The sequence below is a fragment of the Gymnodraco acuticeps genome, unplaced genomic scaffold (genome assembly GCF_902827175.1).
Source record: "Gymnodraco acuticeps unplaced genomic scaffold, fGymAcu1.1, whole genome shotgun sequence".
Taxonomy (NCBI): Eukaryota; Metazoa; Chordata; class Actinopteri; order Perciformes; family Bathydraconidae; genus Gymnodraco; species Gymnodraco acuticeps.
Genome location: NW_022990223.1, coordinates 280812 through 305085, shown reverse-complemented (window position 1 = coordinate 305085; position 24274 = coordinate 280812). Strand labels below are relative to the sequence as shown.

The 24274-nt window shown below is 42.7% G+C and overlaps 1 protein-coding gene and 1 long non-coding RNA gene across 3 annotated transcripts in view; both read left to right on the top strand.

Annotated features, from left to right (window-relative positions):
• The window catches only part of LOC117547779 (zinc finger protein 420-like), a 389236-nt gene that overhangs the window by 125120 nt on the left and 239842 nt on the right, over nt 1-24274 (top strand). The window contains exon 1 of one of the 2 annotated variants that reach the window (XM_034218595.1): nt 23650-23707. The exons of the other annotated variant lie outside the window; for it this stretch is intronic. The gene's annotated coding sequence lies outside the window, so the exon portion shown is untranslated. Of the gene's footprint in view, nt 1-23649; nt 23708-24274 lie in introns of those variants that run through there. 2 annotated transcript variants of the gene reach the window in all.
• Nucleotides 7190-11273, top strand: LOC117547794. Its single transcript, XR_004569241.1, has 3 exons — nt 7190-7314; nt 7691-7762; nt 10019-11273. It is a non-coding gene; the product is annotated as an uncharacterized LOC117547794 (long non-coding RNA).

Genomic DNA, 24274 nt, shown 5'->3' with positions numbered 1-24274 from the left:
AGTATATTATATTATATTGTATTGTAATGTATTATATTGCATTGCATTATTACCTTTGATAATTAAAACAGATTATTGTTTAAACTGGTATCTGGGTGTTCTCTGTCTGATTTCCTTCCTGTTATGATTTTAAGCAGGACTCGTCAAAACGACACGCGGAGCCGAGTGGGGTTGTAAAAACCTCAAAACTCCAACAAAGTAATTCAAATCTCTTAAAACATCTGCAAAAACAACATGCTGGGACGAAGCTAGTAGCTAAGACCACAGAGACTCAGCCGACGCCACTCCACCTCCACCTAAGCAACAGCGGCTGGATTTTAACCAAGGGACTGCTGGCCAGGGAAAAGTGGATAAAGCCATTGCACGGTATGTTGTAGAACACATGCAGGCTATTGCTACAGTGGAGTCACCCGCTTTCAGGGAGCTAGTTAGCATGATACCATGTCCGGGCGGGACACGGCATATGGGACGGAAAACTTTTTCCAACTACCTGGAGAAAGAATATACAAAAATGGAAAGCCAGCTAATATCGATGCAATCCAGATTGCATATAATGCATGTCAAGTTGATCCACAGATTGTATTATTCTCCAATGCAATAACAGTACTGAAATGAAGGCTAAAAGCAGGGGTGCACATAACTTTTTTGCCCTGGTTCTCAAAGGAGCACCTGGAGATGTTGCTTGGTGCTCATCCTTAAAATGAAATAAACCGTAACTTTTGAGGGGCTCTTGACTTTATTTGCCAGACACACGGCACTGAACACACATGCAGAGGTGAACACAGAACACACATGCAGAGGTGAACACAAGACAACATTAGCAGGAGCAGTAATCCTACAAGCTGTCATCACTACCCTCCTGACTGTTCTCCTCACGGTCTTCCTCTCTGTCAGACATGGTAGCTAATGATGTAGGCCTACTTCTTTCTCTCTGGTTGAGTCTGCGATTAGCTGCTTGCATCCACAAGTCAACAGCTGGTTTTGGGTCGAAAGTCTCTGTTGTCATCTTAGACAAGTGGATGTAATCAAAAAAGTATGTGAACATAACCAATAACCTACCATAGCCAATAACAAATTAATGTAACTTATTTTATTTGTGTTGTTCATTCATATCTTATTTTACCTTAACATTTATTTATTTATGCATTTTTTTTTTATCTCCAGTTTTAAAGGATATTTTTGGTTACTGTCCTATAGTATACATTGGAATGATTTAAAACCTGTTTATCCCAATAATTATAAAGGAGTGCCTTGGAAATATGTGTTTACATAAATTGCGACCAAACCGTTTGAACTTAGACTTTACCTCACTGAGCTGTAGTTATCAGTCTGACTGGAGAGGACTCTCCCTCCACATTATTGTAGAAACATCTTCTTCTTATATCCGTTAGAGCAGCTAGCACGGCACCAGATTCTAATAACAACAGCGCTGGTACCGGTGCACCCTCCCTCGCTCACTCGCATTTTGGCTGTGAGCTGCGGGCGCCAGATAAGCCAACATCCCCCATTTTCATCACTTACAGCGCCCATCGTACAGGGCAAATGAAACGTGTAACCGGGGTGAAAAGGGTGTTACATTTACTTAATTATGAATATTGTTACATCAAGGCCGAAAATTAGGATGAGCCCCAACGGTCAAAATGTTTTTTTCCCTCCCAGAGCTGCCAGCGCAGCGACTCCACAGATCTGGCGCCCTAGGCGAACATCTAGCCAACGCTACGGGCCGACCCTGAGTTCATATCATGGTTCATACATGTATGCAACTCGCAAATATCTTTCTCTCTCTCTCTCTCTTCTCTCTCTCTCATCTCTCCTCTATTTTCCCTTCTCTCTCTCCCTCTCTCAATGTTGGTACGCAAATGCGCTTTGTTTCAAATGACCCGGTGCTCTTTTTTTGGCGGAGGTGCGCATGCGCACTTGCGCACCAGTTATGTGCAGCCCTGGCTATAAGGGCATTAATGGGAGCCCTTTTTTTAAGTAACTAAAACGTTACTTTTCATAGTAACACATTACTTGTTTGTGTAAGTAAATAGTAAAGTAACTCAGTTACTTTTGAAATGAAGTAACTAGTAATGGTAACTAGTTACTGGTTTTCAGTAACTAGCACAACACTGGTCATGACACAAGACGAACCGACAAAGACAGACAGAAAAACCAGAACTTAAATACACACAAGACTAATCACACAAACAAGACACAGGTGAGGAGGGAGGAGAAAACACAGGGGCCACAGGTGAACACAATCGGGTAATCAGACACACCAGGGAAACTAACGACAGGGAACCACAGACAGATCTAAACAAGACAAAACACAACGCAGACAGAAAACCTAAAACAGATATAGACAAGACAAAACACCATAAAGACAGATCGTGACAGGTACTCTCTCCCAAAATGATAATGTGCATTATGTTTTAATTATACTTCTTATCATTCACAAGCTTTTTGTGTGTGTTTATGTTTTACTGAGTGCTTATAGGCAATTTCCATCCCAGTATTCAGTTAACTGTTTATTTTCTGTGCACATTACATAGACTAGCTAATATTCTACCTACTGCTTGGGACTTTGAGTCTTCAAAATGTCCAATATCACAGACTGGGACTTACTTTAGAGTCAGTTGTATTTACAATCAGTAGACTTGTTATGATTCAATGTGAAAGAGTATACTGCTCAATAAATAATGATCACTTCACAACCTCTCTTGACATCTAGGCGCTTGAGAGTGAGTCAGAGGCAGAACACAGGGACAGTGGAGAGAGGTCCGTTGCTGAGGTGAGTGATGAAAGGGAAATGACAGTTTAGAGTAAATTGCGACTCTCATCCCAGAATGTTAAGGAAATCAGTGGGGATATTGAACAGGAAGCATTTCAGTCAAGGGGCATCATATGACCAATATAGACAGAAGAGCAACATTTATTTGAACATTTAAGTCAATGATACCATTCCTAGGTGACATCTGTATGGAGTCAGATCAGTCTCAATATTAATAAATGCTCACAGAAGGATTCACAAATATATTTTGCGATGTATATATAAATGACTCTCCACAACAATATCTCTCAACGCACTCACAAATATTTATTGTTGTATATAAATGTACAAAAAATGGGCATTTAAACTGCTTTTTATTAATTAAAAGACGGCTCTGAATTAATAATCAAATATGTTTCCTTTCTTTACTACTGGATGAAATTACAAAATGTACCCATCATTTTCCTCATGCTAGTATAGCCACATAAAAGTATCAAACCACCTGTTAAAATGCACCAGAATACAGGAAATACATTTTTTTTTCTGTGGGGGAGGACGCCCCGTTAAAAATGTCCGCCCCACATTCAGGATGCTTCCTACGCCAATGGAAATGTTAATGATATATTGACGGCAACTTCGTAAGGTACTCGTGAGGGCATCTTGTCAAATCGTGTCATCTTCGTGTTATCATCGGTGCATTCGCCCTCACTCTGATCGGGGCGAATGCCCGATGGCACAGATGATAACAAGATGCCCTCATGATGGCCTTACGAAGGGCAAAATTGACACACGAATTCAACACGAAAATGAACCTTCGCAAGGTCCTTCGGCTATTTTTTGGCATGCCAAAGATTTTGCCACCGCTCATGAAGTTGCTGCCGGAGCCTGAGAAACTCCACCGGCGGTCATACGAAGGCCTAAGATGCCCTCACGAATGGTCCGATGTTGCTACGATCAGAGCCGAATTTGAACATTTCCTTTATCGTGTGTCCATCGGGTTGTTTTATTGCACAACAAAATCATGTAAATATATTATGTAAATAACCCAATTTGTGTTCTGTGAAACTAAAAAGGATATAATATATATTTTGAAGGACAGTTGACAGGAAGTTGTTGTTGTTATGGAAACGAGAAAACGTAATATTTTCTACATATAACGACCGATAAAGTAAAGAACAAAGTCTGAAGATATCAGTACAGTATCATAGTACTGTAACATAATTGTTTTTGGTACTTTCATTGCAGTTGTATGTCTTAAATGTAATGTAAATGTTGCCTTCGTGTGTGGTTCGGGGCCATCTTCGTGCGAAATTCACAATTCCATATTCGTGTGTCCATCGGGAGTCAATTTCGGGACAGTGTGACAGGGCCTTTCCTCCGGAGCGTCACGTGAAGCGACGTCCGTTTGTGATGACGCTGCACAGCTGATCGTCTGACAGCAGCCAGCTCTGTCCCCGTTATTTCCACACACACCCCCGCCTCTGTTTGCACACATTTACTGACACAAACATTTGTATCATCTGTTATAGACCCAAATACGTTAAAACAAATAAGAACTCATTCTCAAAAAAGATAAACGCCATTCTTAAATGGTGTTGTGTTTTGTGAAATGCTGTAGTGTTTTGTGAAATGCTGTGGTGTCTTGCACTTCAAGGCCACCGTAGGAACCTCCCCACCTCCGCCGCGGTGACATGTTCCTCCCTGCTTTTAAACCCCACCTTCGTTCCATCCCCCACATACCTTTGCATTTTATAAAGATGTCTTCCTGTATCACTAAGGTGAGTGTGGTGCGGGTAGATCTCAAGCCCCCAGGAAGTGCGCCGGAGTCTAATGAGAATATTCGTAGTGGCCAAACAGCGGTACTACACTTCCTTTAGGTTGCTGGGCCCGGAAACACTTTTTCCCATTGACTTACATTGGGAAAGAGTGGTCTGTAACTCGTTGAATAATTTTTTTTAAACTAAATAAACAACCCAGTATGAACACTTGTATATCCCTTATTAAAAACATTCGTTCCTCAAGTTGTAAAAATGTGCTAATAACGTTATTCTGAGAGTTATTTCCCTCGGCATTATGAACGCGCATCTAACCCACGGGACCGCGCTGCCCGGCACGTTCATGTTACGTGTTCGGCACTACATGTGTTTATCTTTACCCATAGATGCACAATAACAACGGACCATATCGCCTTACTGCCCACGGAGCTGTAATAATGGATATATTGCACATGTTTGCTGTAATTCATCATTTTTATACTACATGGGTTGTATGATGTAAATCTTGTACCGTAAATGTTGTATTAAATCAAGTTAATATTACCGACGTAGATTAACGTTCCTGTAGCTTCTTATTGCACTTGCAATTGTTTTAGTTACTTGTGGGCTACTTAACATGAATAATCACAGTTACTATCCTTTTACTCCATCACATTTCAAAAAGAAATAGGCTATTGTTATTTTAACTCCACCACAGTAATCCATCATCAGCTTTACTTTTTAGATAAAGTTTTAACTCACAATTGATCATAACAGGCTTCAACATATACATTTTAATATATATTACCAAGTGGTTTCATGTACAACCAAGTATCATGCTAAATGAAGCTCTGTTGCTTGGATATCACTAGATCCTGATGTCAGCGTAATATAAAAGTACATAACGATTGATGTGTAATTTAGCATAATTTACTAGCTAGCCGCTAGCTGCTAACTGCCGCCTCGTTAATATAAATCCAGTACCATGCTGTCATGAACGCGCGGTGCTGTTACGTGTACGCAAATTCACGTGCTTAATGTGAACGAGCCTTTTGGGCGGCGTGGTTAAAGTTGCGCATGCGCTCTGAGCGCACAAACGGGTACTTCTCAGGCATGCCGGGTAATCTTTGACGTTTCGCTCTCTCAAAAGTTGGGCCATTTTGTCATCATGCGCTAATGAGCAACTCTCATAGGAATTAATGAGGCCCCGCCTCCCACGCTGTATCCAGTTCTTATTATACATCCATGCGCGGTGCACCCGGCAAACACGGTTGTTTCTCGAACCTTCCACTGTTGTCTAGCGGGTGTAACTAAAATACAAGATGTCGTATTTATATATATATATAAATAAATATATATCTATATAGATAATAAGTGTCAGTACGATTTTATTTTGTATTTGCGTGCATTTCCTGTTCGGAAAGTGGCGCTGCGGCTGTAGCCTACTGATAGTAACAACAATACAAGGTGTCCGTATATATATATAGATATATACATATGTATATAATAAGTGTCACGATCCGGCAAGATCCGATTTTATTTTGTATTTGCGTGCATTTCCTGTTTGGAAAGTGGCACTGTACTGATAGTAGTGATTTTATTTTGGAATTCTTAGCGTGCACTTCCTGTCCTGAGAGTGAAGGTCTGCACCGGAACTGTCCTGAGAGTGAAGAGGCTTGTTTGAGACAAGCGAGACCTGCGCAGACCTGCGCAGACCTGCGCTATTACGATCAACATATTAGGCTTGTTTGAGACGCGTTGCGGCTCGCCTCGAAAGTAGACGAGAATAGCCGATCGCAGCCGGGGGAGGTCTCAAAAAAGCTCGCCTGAAGTCAGACAGCTCGGAGTCGGCTTCTTCTTCTTCTTCTCTCGGTTTTTTGGCGGATTGCAAACAACTTTAAGGTGCATACCGCCACCTCCGGAGTCGGCTTGACTCGGTTTGCATGTATAAAGAATGCACACATGTGTTCCTGCTCAAGATTAGATTCAACTTTATTGTTATTGCACATATTACAGGTACTGAGACAACGAAATGCAGTTTAGCTTCTAACCAGGTGCAACAAGCAGTAAAGTGAAAAGTAATGTACATAATAGACAGAATAAAATATAGAATGAATTGAATGATGAATAAACAGTGAGGGGTATGAATACACTAGATATCAGCCTGTGAGCAGTATGAACAGTGTGTATGAATATGCTAAGATATATAAAGTATGAAAACGGTAAGCAGTGCAAGTATAGTATAAAATATATAGATATTAATTTAATGATGATAAATATTGTGGAACAATGATGAAAAATGTGAATGGAAGTGGCGACGTAAAACTGACACAAAATAACAACAAACTTTTGCCGAGCCAATTGGAGAGTTTCATCACCAGCACGTGGTAAAAACCACCAATGAGCGCTCAGCTCGAGATACCAGCGAGTCGTTTCCCATCAAGCATTTCGCTTCCGCAGCCCGTGGAGAGCAACTGCGCCGCCGCGCCTCGCTCTCAAGGCTGCGGGCGTCTTTGTCCCGCGAGATTTCAACGTCTCATGTTGGCGAGCCTCCAGAGCAAGTCGGACAAAATGACTAACCATCATGCAACGCACGAGCAAGACGTTGATCGAAATTGCGCAGGTCTGCGCAGGTCTCGCTTGTCTCAAACAAGCCTCTTGCTTGTGCGTTGCATGATGGTTAGTAATTTTGTCCGACGTTGAAATCTCGCGGGACAAAGACGCCCGCAGCCTTGAGAGCGAGGCGGCGCAGTTCCTCACCACTGGCTGCGGAAGCGAAATGCTCCTACTGTAACTAACCTGCACACTGTAAGTATTTTTTTTTAAGTCTTGTATTACTGTGTGCTCTTCTTTGTTGATTGTTTTTAATTATGCTCTGTAAGGTGGTCCTTGAGAGCTTTGAAAGGCGCCCATAAATAAAATGCATTATTATTATTATTGTGTGTGTGTGTGTGTGTGTGTGTGTGTGTGTGTGTGTGTGTGTGTGTGTGTGTGTGTGTGTGTGTGTGTGTGTGTGTGTGTGTGTGTGTGTGTGTGTGTGTGTGTGTGTGTGTGTGTGTGTGTGTGTGTGTGTGTGTGTGTGTGTGTGTGGGCAGCCAACCAGGTAGAACATGGCAGAAAAAAGAAAAACTCATGTATTCAACCCAGTTCAGTGTATTCATACGTGTATTGCTCTCCTGTGTAGAATGATGTGGTGGTGACAGTGCAGACTCAGGGAGGAGGCAGAGAAGGAGAGAAAGAGACACAAGAGTTACAGGTAATGGAAATATCAGTCAGCTTAAAGTGTAGGATAACATAACAAATTAAGACACAAATACTTGGATAATATATTCCCCCCTCTCTCCCTTTCTTTACAGAGTAGCATAAAGATTGTGTATTCAAACCAGTTCAGTGTACTCATAAGTGTATTGCTCTACTTAATGTAGAATGATGTGGTGACTGTGCAGACTCAGGGAGGAGGCAGAGGAAGTGAGAAAGAGACCCAAGAGTTACAGGTAATGGGATATCAGACAGCTTAAAGTGTAGGATAACATCCCTAGTAAAAAAAAATGCTATAGGAATCTCTATACGTTTTTGGAACCCTATAGGAATCCTTTAGGATCCCATAGGATTTTGAGACAGTTCTGTGCTCTATATTGCAGGAAATTGCACGTACAGGTGTTCATTAAATTAAAAAAATTCTGCCATGGAGGTGGTCGTGCCTGACCCACTCCAAACCACCCCTTGCCTGCCAGTTACTAATCTTGCACCCCCACTTTCAACTATAACTAGGCGGCACAGCAGCGCACCAGCAGCTTGCAGCTTGAACAGACTGACAGGAAAATGTCCTCTACAGCTCATGAATCAGGAGCTCAGAAACGAAAGAAAAAACGTCAGCAAGAGGAAAATAATAAAAGAGGTCGACAGCTAGTCACCAAGTATTTTCACAAGAAAGGTATTTATTCACAGAACTTGTTTTGAAGCCCATAACAGCTTGGCCAACATTTTGTGGCTGACGTTAGCTACCTGTTGCTATCAAAAATTAGATGAGTGTAGATGAGCCCAGTGAATTTGTATCCAGCAGCTATGCCCTTTTGCTATGGCTAGCTAACCTAACCTGTATAATGTTACATGCTAATCACATCTGCTCTAATGCACAGATGCGGCTTCAGGATCAGTACCCCTTCCCTCAGGCCAGCTCCCAGTTGAAGGAGAGGGAGGTAAAGCAGCAGGGCTTGGGGTTAACAAACAGATTTTAAATATGCTTACCATGCATTGAATACAACTTTAAGTAATATTCACATTAAGTTACTCTAGTTCTTCCAGTAATTGCAATACCATTGACCACTGGAACATTACATTGAGGTTGTTACAGTAGCTATAGCTAGATTTGAGCAATTGGAAGATATCTATACAAATGATTATTATTATTATTATTATTATAACAATTAAGAGATAGCTCGAGCTGTACTGTGTTATTACCAGTGTTGGGACTAACGCGTTACTGTAACGCCGTTATTGTTGGCAGTAACTAGTACTCTAACGCATTACTTTTTACATTCAGTAACTCAGTTACCGTTACTACATGGTACGTTACTCCGTTACTTTTTTAGTTTTTTTATATAGTCAACAGCCAGGCGAACAGAGATGATAACTGTACTTAAGTATATTACTTGAGTAAATGTACTTAGATACTTCCTGTGTCACATGCGGAGACGGGCTGTGGGCGTGTTTGTGTTGTTGACTAACAAGACTATCATGGCGGCGGCGGAGCTCAAGTCTAGTTTCTCCACCTGGAGATATTCTCACTATTTCACTTTTGTCGAGCACAAAGAAAAGAACGTTTTAGTTAAATGTAAGTTGTGTCCTGGCGGGTCAAAGATCCTATCTACTGCCCAAACCAGTCATTAAAATCTCTTAAAACATCTGCAAAAACAACATGCTGGGACGAAGCTAGTAGCTAAGATCACAGAGACTCAGCCGACGCCACTCCACCTCCACCTAAGCAACAGCGGCTGGATTTTAACCAAGGGACTGCTAGCCAGGGAAAAGTCGATAAAGCCATTGCACGGTATGTTGTAGAACACATGCAGGCTATTGCTACAGTGGAGTCACCCGCTTTCAGGGAGCTAGTTAGCATGATAGCATGTCCGGGCGGCACACGGCATATGGGACGGAAAACTTTTTCCAACTACCTGGAGAAAGAATATACAAAAATGGAAAGCCAGCTAATATCGATGCAATCCAGATTGCATATAAGGCATGTCAAGTTGATCAACAGATTGTATTATTCTCCAATGCAATAACAGTACTGAAATGAAGGCTATAAGGGCATTAATGGGAGTAACGAAAACGTTACTTTTCACAGTAACGCATTACTTTTGGGTTCAAGTAACTAGTAAAGTAACTGAGTTACTTTTACCATGAAGTAACTAGTAATGGTAACTAGTTACTGGTTTTCAGTAACTAGCACAACACTGGTTATTACTATTATAGAGCATTTTATAAATTATGTACACTATGGATACTCTAGAGCCAGGGCCCTCGAGCAAGGCAGCCAACGAGGAGAGCAGAGGTGAAGAGGCAGAAGTACCAGTACAAGAAGAGGTCGAGGACCATGAAAGCAGCACAGATGAGGAGGAAGCAGCTATGGACAGTCAATGTCAGGGACAAAGTGAGGCTCCGACACAGGATGCCACAGATACTGAGCCACCTGTAGTGGTGTCTGAGGTAGAAGATCTGCTATCACTTGACCCAGGGTTGTTCCCAGCTAGGATGAGTGACAAGGACAGGGCAACTATTGTAAAGAAATTAGCAATGCGAGAAACAGATCAAGAATTTCCACATGATTCAAAGGGAAAGAGATTTCCAGATTACTTGAAATACACCAAAGCAGATAAGGGTAGAGGAAAAGTGAAAAGGAACTGGTTGATTCACAGTGAAAGTGCAAATGCACTGTTCTGCATACCATGTGTTCTTTTCTCCAAAGAGTAAAAAATACCCTCTCTTAGTGCTTTGAGTAGTGACCAGGGATACAAGATGTGTGACGTCGAGTGGCGTCGCATGTATGATAAATTCCCAAGCCATGAAACAAGTAGGAATCACAGGGACTGTTATTTGCGATGGAAACACCTACAGTGTTCGGTTATGACTGCATGTGGCGTTGATCATCAGTTGCAGAGAGAGCTACAGTCTGAAATTGAGAAAAACAAAGCTATCTTGCAGAGACTCCTTGATGTCATTCTGCACTTGGCAACGAGGAATTTAGCTTTCCGAGGTAAAACGCATGCTTTGGGCGATGTCCACAATGGAAATATTGTAGGTACGCTAGAACTTTTGTCACGATATGATCCACTCTTGAAAGACCACTTAGACAAAATCAGGACATCCAAAAAAGGAAGCCAGCTAACTCATTATCTGAGCCCAGACATCCAGAACGAGTTTATTGAATTGTGTGGGGGAAAGGTTTTAAAAACTATTCTGACAGAAAGGGAGAATGCCATATACTATGGAATCATTTGTGATGCAACGCCTGACATTTCCCACACCGAGCAAAATGTTGTGCTTATAAGATATGTACATTATAATGAAGACACAGGCGAATGGGAGATTACTGAAAGATTTATTGAATTCAAAGATTTCAACGGAAAAACAGGATGTGAAATAGCAGGCATGATGGAGAGTGTGCTTCTGGATCTAGGGATAGACATTAGTGATTGCAGGGGGCAAGGATATGATAATGGGGCGAATATGTCAGGGAAAATCAAGGGAGTCCAAGCCCAAATACTGAAAAAGAATAATCTTGCTACTTTCTCACCTTATGCCTCCCACACGTTGAATCTGGTAGGCGTGCATGCTGCAGAATCGAGCCCTGAAGTGTCCAACCTTTTTGGTTACATTAACCGCCTCTACACATTTGTAAGTGCCAGTCCATCTCGTTGGTCTATATACAAAAAGAAAACAGGTTGCTCTGGAGTGCGAGAATTGATGCTGTGAAACCTGTAGCAAAGCACCTACCTGGTGTCATTGAAGCCCTTGCTACCATACTGAGCTCATGCAGTCTCACAGGTGAGGCCAGATCTGAAGCTGTTGGTCTGAGGAACTACCTCATGTCATTTGATGCCATTGTCCTTCTCACCATTTGGGTGAAAGTCTTGCAATCTATTGATGACAGAAATGTGATACTCCAGTCAGGGAAAATCTCAATAGAGGTGGAGGCAGGTAATGTTGCTGCACTAAGAGATGAGATGCAGACTCTCAGAAATGGATGGGATGCTATTCTGTCTGAGGCATCAATGGTAGCTAAGGAAATGGAGGTTCCACCTCATTTAAAAAAAGAACTTTGCCGTGAGAGGAAGAGGAGGAAGAGGTTTCATGATGAAACTGCTGAAGGAACAGGTCAGGAGGATAGGCCAGAAACAACATTCCGTAACACTGTGTTTTTCACTGCCATGGACCAGATCATAAGTGACTTGGACACTCGGTTCCAAACAACAGCAAATATTGTTGAAGAATTTGCTGCCATACTTAAAATTGGGAAGTTGAGTGACAGTGTCATGGCTTCTGTGTGTCAGCCACTGAGGGAGAAATGCTCACAGGATCTCACAGATCAGTTTGAGAGTGAGATAAGGCATCTCAATAAAATATTTTCTGCCACTTTCCCCCCTGATTGTAGCTCTCTTGATCTACTAAATGCAATATATAAGATGGAACTCCAGAGCATTTTTGGAGACGTTTGCATTGCCCTCAGAATTTTCTTGACACTCCCAGTTACCGTAGCTGGTGGTGAAAGATCATTTAGTAAGTTGAAACTTATCAAGAGCTATTTATTTAAGAGAGGTTGAACAGCCTTGCAATGTTATCGATTGAAAGCAAGCTGGCTCTGTCACTTGATTTCAAAGAGCTCGTAAAAGATGTTGCCACCAAGAAGGTCCGGCGATTGGCGTTCGGGATTTAGGGATATAAATCCAGTCTATGACAGGATTGTGGGATGTTTCCCTATAGTAAGCTGACAGCCCACATTGTGAACAATTACTATCTGATGCATAGTCCTCTAGCACTACATTTTTCATTGTTTGCTGTAAGTGTGTTCATGTCCTGAGAGTTTATTGTTTTATAATTGTGTTCAAATCTTCAGTTAATTTATACTTTTGTCCTTGTGTTTTTCAAATCTTAATTTAATAAGTCAAAGAATGTTGAGATTTTTTGTTTGTTCATTCCTGTATTGGGTGTAATTTTCAATTAAATAGACAGAAGATAAAGTTGATAGACTGACATGTTGATTTCTTGCAGTCCATTACAGTTCATTAACTTCAACAGGGTTTTTCGAGGTTGGGTTTCATCGTGTCGTTTAGGGGGTGGATGCAAGGTCATGACCCCACCAGTATCCAAGAATCCTGAATTGTCCCCACCAATAGCTCAACACTTGTCACTCGAGCCTCCTCGAATTACTTGCGCGTGTAACAGGTAGGGCTTTAGCACTCTGCTGAGAAAGGCAGCAACCCGGCCGCTACAGGAAAAAAGCTAGTGCTCTGCCCGCGACAGTTCAAAATCTGCTTCGTAAAAGGTATATCCAAGCAGGGAACGATTGTATACTACAGAGCACATCAAAATGTAAGTGTCTGTCAACCTAATAGTGTGCTTGAGTAGACTATTTGTGTTGGAGATGGGATTACAGAGAGACAGGACAAGTAACAGCTTTTGTATGTTGAGTATCAGAAAACATTGTCACAAGAATAGGGGAAAATATGCCTAGCTAGTGCGACTCAAGGTTCTTTGGTAGACTATTGCATTGGTCCATTCATTAAAGATGAACGCAATGCGACATCCTTTACTAGGCTCACCCACCAACAGTTCAGGTGCTGAACTGCTGATCCGAATGTATAGGTAAAAACCATATTATCTAAATGGCCAACATTTTTTTAGCGTGCCCGCTAATGCGCACTCGCATGGATTGGGGGCCAACAAATAGATTCTTTCATGGGGCCCAGAATTTCCAGCTACGCCCCTGCCTGTAATATGTGCAATAACAATAAAGTTGAATCTAATCTTGAGCAGGAACAAATGTATTTACTTAGTACATATCTGACATTAACGATTAAACACGTGTGCATTCTTTATAAATGCAAACCGAGTCAAGCCGACTCCGGAGGTGGCGGTATGCAAATTAAAGTTGTTTGCAATCCGCCAAAAAAACCGAGAGAAGAAGAAGAAGAAGACGAAGACGAAGAAGAAGCGGAGCTGTCCGACTTCAGGCGAGCTTTTTGAGACCTTCCCCAGCTGCGATCGGCTACTCTCGTCTACTTTCGAGGCGAGCCGCAACGCGTCTCAAACAAGCCTAAAGGTACGTCCACACAGCAGCTTTTCACAAATCTTCCAACGCTTCTCTGCCCATTGACTTCGAATGGGGATGACGTCACTTTGCCTCGCTTTTCGCCGAACTGCATTGTGGGGGAGCGAAGCGAAGATTTCCAGGATTTTCAGGATTCAAAAGTTGAGCAATGTTCAACTTTTGAAGCTGAGCTGGAAGCGTCAGCCAATCAAATCCCGTTTATGCAAATCTGACAGTAGAAGCGCTAGCCAATCAAACCGCGTGTAAACAAGGAGAACCAGACCGCAGTTCATTTCCTCATATTCCAAACGAGAAATTACGGAAGCATATCACCCAGTTCTTTACGACCAGAACTATTAACGGGATACAAACCGGAGGAACCATGCATGTGTCGTGTTATTCAATAATACACGTGAGTTCAACTGTCACAATTACGTGTCTCTTTATTGGTAGCCCACATGCTAGAACACTCCTAGCTCACATGCTCCGTTACCATAACATGTCGTCTGCCTATGACGTCAATGAACCGTGCCCGTAAGGCTTCACTCCTATTGGCTAACACACACACATATACAATAACACCACATCTCCCTTTTTATGAATCAATGGGTAGACTGCCATTGACTCCACAGACCTTAGAGGATTATTCTGCCTCTGTAGGGTGGAAGGTCTGTTCCTATCTGAAGCAGATATAAAATAACAACAACTCCAGACCTTCATGACCTAAATGTAACCCTATGATATTTTGTGTATTACACAACATTAATGCACAACATTAATAATAACCAGTTTTTTTTTACTCTCTTATAAAACTCTCTATAATATCTCTTAGACTTCTGGTTTGTTTACAAGTCCAACCTAGCCGGTCTCACCACGGCTCTCCCAGACCTGGTTCTCAGGGTAGGTGGCAGATCTTGAGCACCGGGCTCCGGAGGTTCTGCAATATGCGGCTCTGGACCACCTCCTGAATGCTGCTCAGCTGCATCCCTGCCGCTCTGCTCTGACGAGGAGTACATGGGGATGAGATGATGGCGATTACGCCGGACTGTCCCATGAGGTCCCTCAAGAATGTAGGAGTGACTTCCCATAACCGTTCCACTCGCCTTCTGATCCATGACCCAAACCTCTTTTCCCGGTGCAAGCCTCTCAAGACTTCTCACTCGATGACGCAGGTTGTACCGCTGTGCATCCTTTATTCTCCTCTCTCTTTCTCGCAGAACTAAAGCCTCGATGTCGGGAAGAGCCGGATCCAGCAGCGCTGGTAATGTTGGCAGCGTCGTGCGAAGCCTCCTCCCCATGAGAAGTTGCGCAGGGCTATACCCGTTTTGTAGTGAGGTGGTTCTGTAAGCCAGCAGAGCCAGATATGGGTCTGCTGCTTTCTTAAGGAGAAAGCTGGTGACGTATTTAAATCCATACGACTCTGCAAACTCTTCAAATGCCCTTCCCGAGAACTGCAACCCGTTGTCTGTGACCAGCGTCTCAGGGATACCATGTCGTGCAAAGATGGATTTGAGATGGTGGATTACATCTGTTGATCTTGTGGGTGTCAGCAAAGCCATTTCCACATACCTTGATGCATAATCCACTACCAGCAGATATGACTTGCTTCCCAGCATAAACAAGTCGGCACCCAGTTTCTGCCATGGTCGGCCTGGGTATTGTGTTGGCATCAGCGGCTCTTTGGGGTTCTGTCTCTCCTTGCTGCATGTCCGGCAGTTGAGAACCAACTCATTCAGCTGCTGACTTAGCCCTGGCCACCATACAGACTGTCGGGCACGCTCCCTACACTTCACCACTCCTTGGTGACCTTCATGTAGTCTGGCGAGCACATCATTTCTCATTGTTGCGGGGATGACGAGTCTGTCCCCCTTTAACAGTAGTCCGTCCTTTACAGTTATGAACGCTTGTTCCGCCCAGTATAACTTTATGGCTGGTTCGCTGTTGCTGTGTGCTGGCCATTTCTCTTCACACAGCTGCATCACTCTTCCGCACACACTGTCCTTTGCCAACTGCTCTTTTAACTCTTCCAGGTAAGCCGTGCTTGCTGGCAAACCATCGATAATCATGTCCACATAGATATTCGTGCTCTCGAGGAACTCTTTTTCATCTGGTGTGGCGTCTCTTTTCACAGGTGCACGTGACAGTGTATCAGCCGTCCACAGGCTTTTCCCTGGCACATGTGTGATTGAGTAGGAATAACGCATCAGGCGCATCCGGAAACGTTGAATCCGTGGGGGAAGCGCATCCAATGCCTGAGACCCCAGGAGACTCAGTAGAGGTTTATGATCCGTTTCCAGCTCAAAGTGTCTACCGATGAGAAAGTTGCGAAACCTTTCACAAGCCCAGGTTAAGCCTAAAGCTTCCTTTTCTACCTGTGCGTATCTCTGCTCCGTCTGTGTGAGAGAACGTGACATATAGGCTACCGGCCTCCAATCCTCTTCCCATTTCTGCAGAAGCACACTCCCCAAGCTGTGTGATGATGCATCAGCTGAGGCCTTGGTTTCTCTGTTTGTGTCATACATGGCTAGCACTGGTGGAGATATCAGAGAGTCTTTCAGATCTTGGAAGGCTCTGGCCTGATCGATGCCCCACAGCCAGCAGTTCTTTTTGGAGAGCAGGTCTCGAAGTGGCTTGTCTCGCTCTGCTAGCTGCGGTATGAACTTCCCCAGCTGGTTGACCATGCCTAGAAAGCTCCTCAGCTCGCTCACATTTTTCGGCTATTCCATTTTCCTTACCGCCTGTCTTGCTCGGGTCTGGTCTAATGCCGCTAGCAGTGATCACATGGCCCAGGTATGTCACCTTCTGTTTGGATATGTCACACTTTTCCACATTCAAGGTGATTCCTGCCTTTTGGATCTTCTCCAGCACAGCATACAGACGAGCGTCATGCTCCTCCTGTGTTTGGCCCCACACCAGTACATCGTCCATGTGACAGACGACCCCCTCTAGTCCCTCAGTTACCTCAGTTGTCATCCTGTTTTGGAAATGCTCAGGGGCTGAGGCTATGCCGAAAGGTAGCCGATTGAAGTGGTATCGGCCAAAGGTTGTGATGAACGTGGTGTACTTGGCTGAGCCTTTTGTTAGAGGTATTTGCCAAAACCCCATGTTTGCATCCAACTTGCTGAATATTTTGGCTCCAGCCAGCTTTCCCAGTGTTTCTTCCACTGAAGGTAGAATGTATTTTTCTCGACACACAGACTCCTTCAGTTTAGTTAGATCCACACATATGCGAACAGCCCCTGTCTTTTTAGGCGCCACCACCATGCCAGCGCACCAATCTGTAGGCTCCTCAACTCTGCTGATCACCCCCAGGTCTTCCATGCGGGACAGTTCCTCTTTGACTTTGTCCATCAGTGGCAGTGGAATCCTTCTAGGCGTCTTCAGAGAAAACGGTTGGGCCCCTGGTTTCAGCTTAATGGCATATGGCTGCCGCACCTCTCCAAGACCGCTGCATACTGTTGGGTAATTAGTCTTTAGCGTGTCCATAGTGACGTTGTCTAGTCGTGCCACTAGCTTCAGCGCTACACTGGCAGGCCTCCCGAGCAATGCTGTTTGCAAGCGTCGAATGACATACACATCCTCCATAAGTTCTCTCTCTCCTTTCTTCAGCAGCATACTAGCAAAGCCCACTACGTCTAAAGGATTTTTCCCTGCACCCCAAAGTGGCTTCCTTGGCTTTTGAAGAGCTGGTGGAGCTTTGTGCTTATAGACCTCCTTAAACACGGAGTGAGGAATGACTGTAACATCAGCCCCAGTGTCAATTTTGAACTGCACACTTTTGTTGTTAATGTCAATGTCTGCCATCCACGGATCATTGTCGGCCTCAATGCTGCCTAAGAGCAAGCTTTCCTCTTCTTCATTAATCTCATGCACGCTTTTAGCTGCTTTACACACGCGCATATAATGTCCCATTTTCCCACATGCATGGCATTTTACATCCTTGGCTGGACACTCAGTCTTTACATGTGAAGGAGAACAACCACAGTTATAACACTTTGCATCATTACCCTTGTTGTATTGTGGCTTGGTAGCTATTAGCAGATTGAACTTTGTTTTTAGCATATTTGCTACTGCTCTTAAACACTTTGTCCACTAATTTAGCATCACATGCCTCAGTTCTATCGTCACCTCGCAGAGAAGATTGTTTCCGTTTCACCTCTTCACTCTGCCGAGCCATGGTAATAGCTTTTCCCAAGGTAAGGTCTGAGTCCAGTTGCATCCGTTCAGACAGCCGCTTATCCGTCAATCCGACAACAAGCCTGTCTCGAATGAGTTCATCATGTAGCACTCCGTAGCTACAATGCTCCGCTAGTGCATATAGAGCTGTGACGAACGAGTCCACTGGTTCACCTTCTCCCTGTCTGCGCATATTAAAGGGATAGTGGAAATGGAACCTCAAATAGTTTCGTTTTAACTTATATACAAGCATAATTACGTACCAAAACAATCACACCTGATTAAAAAAATATAATAATTGCCTTACGCATGTTAGAAGCACTTTATTGCAGCTTCCCCGAAGTTTTTTAGAAACGAAATGTTCGACTCAGCCAAACCGGAAGTGACGAAAACTCAGGAAGACGATACGATAACAAACTATGGCGTCTATGCAGAATGAACGTGGAAGGGCAAATATACCAGACAAAGAAGAAGGATTGTACGAGGTATCCAGTGATGATAGCGAGTCAGAAACATCCTCTCGGCTTTCCTACGAAAATGTCGTTTTAGGAACTGAATCTGAATCCGGTTCAGTAAGCGACGATGGTGAGAATATTGAGCCAGACGATGGACCATTACGTCCTTATTTGTTCGAGCCCGAGCCCGAGGTGATGGTTCACGGCATGGGCAATGGCGAGGATGACCAGGAGCCAGATGATGTACCCCTACGCACAAATAATCTTGACTGGTAGGTCCCTAAGCATAGCTCACGCATCTTAAGATCACCTGTAGCCTTTACAAATATTAATCATTGTTAACCAGTTAAGCCCGAAGGTCCCCCCAGTGGACCCCTCCCACAGTTTTTTTTCTCTCACATGTCTCAGGGCTTCTTAACATTTATGAAACTATTAATGTTTCATACCCTTTTAAAAAGGTAAGAAACTCCGCTAACTGACAATAAGAACAATTGTTAGCTAGAAAAAACACAAGAGTAATACCAAGCCTTTGAATTAGCATTGAGCGAAACAATGCTAACTAATGCTAACGCTTTTTTACACACAACACACGGTAAAAATGCCCTTATTACTATCTTAACTGCACAAACAAGATATATGAGTTAAAGCTGAGACTCCACACATGTAATGTCATCACTGTAAGACCTCGAATTCCTGGAGCTATCAGCCAGAAAAGAGAAAGTAAACAACATCCGGTTCCAAAAATATTACAATAATTACGTCTTACCTTTTTTGATTTGTGATCAAAAGTTGTGTTCAACGGAATAAAAACGCATCTCAAGGTTAATCCAATGTCGTTGTGTCACGTAGAATTTTTTACTGATAATCAATCATCATATTTATGGCAATATACTCGGTATAAAGTATTGCCGTCTTACGGTCTTATAGTATTACCTATAGTGAAAATGAAAATGTCAAATTTCACCCACTGACGACGAATGGCTGGGTTTCTTGGAAACGCATGAGTCGATACGCCATTCTCTGCATTTGCTGTCGCACTACAGCCATACAAAACACATCTATTCACCATAATAAAGGTCGGCTATTCACATGCAAATGCTATTGAATGTCCGCCATTGTTTGTTTGTGTTCCTCTGCTCTCGTCATCACCCGAAGATTCCCGACGATTCCCGAAGTATTTCGTTTCATTGAGAGGGCGCAGTCAAATTGAAAATAAAATGAAACTAGGCGCATGAAATAAAAAAAAATTGTTTATTATGCTTATTTTTAATACAAATACATAAGCTAAACCCAAAATTCGCGGATTTCCACTATCCCTTTAAACTTTGCCCGCTCATATGACATTTTTCTTGACAACGAAGAAGCCTTGAAAGCCATCCCGCACACCTTGGTAAGTGTCTCTCTGAGCCGCTGTGAGAGTCAATCCAAGTAAAATATCATCTGCTTCATCTCCATGCAGTATATCAATGTGTTGACTTGATTCTCTTCTGAGCTACTGTTCAGATTACTTGCCAGGCGAAATCTCTCGAACCGCCGTATCCATTTGGCCCATTCCTGCGGTCTTGAAAAGTCGAAAGGCTCCGGTGGCTGGATGCTAAACGTAGCACTCGGTCCCGCCGCGGGTCGCGCTGCATCTCCGTTAGCATTCTCGTCTGCCATGTCCTCTTTCTTCCCTTTTCACCGTCAATTGGCTCCAAACAATACTTGTTCCCGGTCACACTCCACGTACTGTCGACAGGACTTCTGACACCATGTCGTGTTATTCAATAATACACGTGAGTTCAACTGTCACAATTACGTGTCTCTTTATTGGTAGCCCACATGCTAGAACACTCCTAGCTAGTGATGGCAGTTTGACACTGAAGCTTCGAACGGAGCTTCAACCCTGGACTTCCTATTCCATAGAAGCAGTGCTTCGAAGCTTGCTTCAAATCACGTGACATATGACGTCCGAAGCAGCAACTGCTTCAAATCACGTGACATGTGACGTCCGAAGCAGCAACTGCTTCATTTCCTGAATGAATCACTTGACTGGTTCACGGTCCATTCACGCGATTCAATGCACTGCCTCGTCTCGATTCTGACAGGTGACAGGTTGAAACAGTTTCAAACTTGAGTGCTTCAACACTTTATGACCGCTCTAAACAATGCACAATGTGTGGGTTGTTGTCGTAGTTTGCGTTGTTGCTGTTGAGTTGTTGTTATTGTATTTGATATCATTATAGAGCAAGCCAGGAAGTAAGATAGGTCGTTCTGGCTCGGGAAACACTTCGAAATGTGGAGACGTTGTGAACAAAAAGACAATTATCAGTAATATAAAAACAGTTCAATATGTTAAGGAATAGATAGCCCAGTGGATAGAGCCGGCTGTCCGAATGCGGCGATGTCCTCGGCGCAGCTGGTTCAAATCCCGGAATGGACGTATTTTAATCATTGCTTTTCAACTTTAATAACTGTTAAAAGGCCCTCACCGCCCAAAAACATGTCTAGCACTCTCTAGTTTCTTCTCAATAACCCAATACACACAATTATCAATCTTTAATTGCAAATAGAACATGATATTCAGTCTTTGTGTGTGTGTGCATCGAATATTTTTCAAGGCAAAGATACGTTAAACCCACTGCAGCCTTGCACTTCGCCAGGAGAGGTCGCTGTAACTGAAGCTTCGAGAAATGAACCTATTTCCAACACAATTGTCCAAGTGGTTCGACGCTTCATTCAAAGGCTGCTTCTCAGGTCGACTATTTTCATTTCCTCGCTCCTCGGTCGGAAGTTGATTTGCCTGCGCCATCTTGAGTACCGTCCCATGGCTCTTATTTCTGCCGGAGGACCGAGGATCGAGGAGCGAGGAGCGATAATAAAGGAGCGATAATCGAGGAACCACCAGACCATCCTCCGATGAAATCCTCAGATATTCGCCCCGCCCCCTTACTGTGTATCGCTCACTGATTGGACGATGCAGTGCATGCACTGATCTCATGCTTCTTGACATGAGAGCCGTTTCCCAGCGGAGTGAAGAAAATACATGAACCTCACGGGACTCACTCCTCAGTTTATACCGTATTTTGTTTCAATTCATGTATCATTTAGTTACACATATGTGATATATCTGAACAACAAAGTGGTCAAAAATCATTTTATTCATTTTTTGGAAACATTTTCATGATCGCTTTTTTCGTTTTACATTTTCATTTATTGTCATTTCCATTCAGTCAGTCATTAAGTGCTATTAAAATGTGAATGTGCTACATATCCAAACAAACAAACAAACAATCAAAGTGTGCAATCCAATGAATGTTAATCCAACTGGGTTTTGATAGATAACATATCTCTTTTTCTTCTCTCAATTATTTTATTTCTTTAGTGCACTCTAATCAATATTAATCAAACTATTGTTCGTTTATACATTTTAAGAATGGCGTTTATCTTTTTTGAGAATGAGTTCTTATTTTATTTTATTTATTGGGATCTACAACAGATGATACAAATGTTTGTGTCAGTAAATGTGTAATAACAGAGGCGGGGGGGGGTGTGTGGAAATAACGGGGACAGAGCTGGCTGCTGTCAGACGATCCGCTGTGCAGCGTCATCACAAACGGACGTCGCTTCACGTGACGCTCCGGAGGAAAGGACGTCCCATTGCTCTTAAAACTCATTTCCCTGCTTCTCGTGGTTTCCTTGCGTCCCTCCATGCTTCCCTGGTGGGAGGGACTAAACGCAGGGAAACGACGCAAGTGAGGGAAGCAAGGATTTCATTTAATCGACCTGAGAAGCAGCCAAAGCTTCATTTTGCCATCACTACTCCTAGCTCACATGCGCCGTTACCATAACATGTCGTCTGCCTATGACGTCAATGAACCGTGCCCGTAAGGCTTCACTCCTATTGGCTAACACACACAGGTGGTGGCAGAGACAGTGGGTGAAACTGGTAGGTTTTCGCCTGTTTGGGGAGTTTTTATATATATATATATATATATTGCTCGCATAAAATCCCCGGGGTTTTTTGCTTTGTATGTCGTGGGCGGGAGATTCATGTGATTGGTTGTTGGTCGCGTTGCTCGCAAAAAATCCCCAAGCTTTCAGATACGCCCAGCTCCAAGATTTTCAAGATTTTTGAAAAGCTGCTGTGTGGACGTACCGTAGGTCTGCAGGCAGACCCCTCTCGGAGAGAGACGCGTCCTAAAACCAGGAAGTAAACTGCGCATGGCTTTCCTCCACAAAAAAGCAATGAGATTTCTCCATAGGATTTTAGAAAATAGCTCAAAAATAAGATCTGTGGGAAACGTAGCTGTTAGATAAATGTACGTTTTGTTCAGCCGGATAATATCCACATGTCTACCCTACTTTTATCATTTTCGAATCATAAATCCATCATTTAGATTTATGATAGACTTTTGAAACTACAATAAGATAAGGAGGACTTTTACAAAAAAATAATAGAGATTTTTGTCCAGAAGGATAGGCAAATGGACTTCATCTTCAAGTCAAGGTAAGACCGCAATTTTATTGAAAATGGGATCTTACTAAGAGAGAACAATTCAATATTTAAATGATACAATTACATTTTGTGGGTATCCTTATGTTGAACTGTCTGTTTAAAATCAATCAAAGCATCAGACAAAAAAAGCTTTTGAAAATAATATTATATTTCGATTTAGGTCAAAATATAATATTTGTAAACCGGAAGAGTCAGTGCCAGTGCCTCACCAGCCATGAACCTCACTGCAGAAGCTTATATATAGACATCTGAGTTTTTTGTGCCCCACCACTTTTGTACATATAGAAACGCCACTGAATAGGAAAGCATCCAACCGGAAAGTGTATACACTGCAGCCAGCCAGAAACTGTTGAGCATGTTTTACTGCTTTGCAGGAAATATAGTACTCAGAGAAATGTGCTTTTCCAGACACTGAAGAAAGCAAAATTCCATGACTTGTCGCTATCAGGGCTGTTAGGGAAAACATCAGGCAATATATATTGTGAGATTATTACATTTCTAAGAGAAATTGATACATTTCAAATAATCTAGAGTTTTGGTTCTTTGTTTTGTTTCTTTTGTTTATTGTTTTCTGCTTAGTCTCTTGTCCACACTCCAGTCCAGTTGGTGGCGGTAATGCACCTACAAGTTGGTTTGCCAACCGCCAATAAACACTGAAGAAGAAGAAGAAGAAGAAGAAGAAGAAGGAAGTAGATGGGCGTGACTTTAAAGTTCTTTGCAATCCGCCAAAAACCGAGAGAAGAAGAAGAAGAAGAAGAAGAGGTGAGTGGATTAAACACACGCAGAGGTTTCATGAATTGTATTTACACCTGTTAGCTTAGTTTACAGTTAATCACGAATCAGAAGTTATCTTATTTAACACAGCTGTAATGTTGGAAGAAAGAAACTCACAAAAAAACTTTAAAATGTGCGCCAAAAATAGTCTCAAATTGTCTTTAAATAAAGTCTAAAAGCTATTGGATAACAGCTAAAATCTAAAAGCCATCGGCTAACAGCTAAAGTCTAAAAGCCATCGGCTAACAGCTACATTCTAAAAGCTAAAGTCTAACATGTAACGTCTAAAAGCTATCGGCTAACAGCTAAAGTCTTAAAGTCTAACAGCTAACAGCTACAGTTATTATTCCAGTTCGGCTCTGGGTGAGTAACAGTTGATTTGTAATGCTAAGCTGACTTTATTTTAGTTATGTATTACACCAGTTGTCTTTAAGACAGTTTGAGTTGTTGTGTTGGTGCTCTTTACCATAGATATAGTTTTAAATATATGCTTATTAGCATCGCCATTTACTGTGACGCAGCATTGTTCCCATTGAATTGAATGGGGTTCTTCAG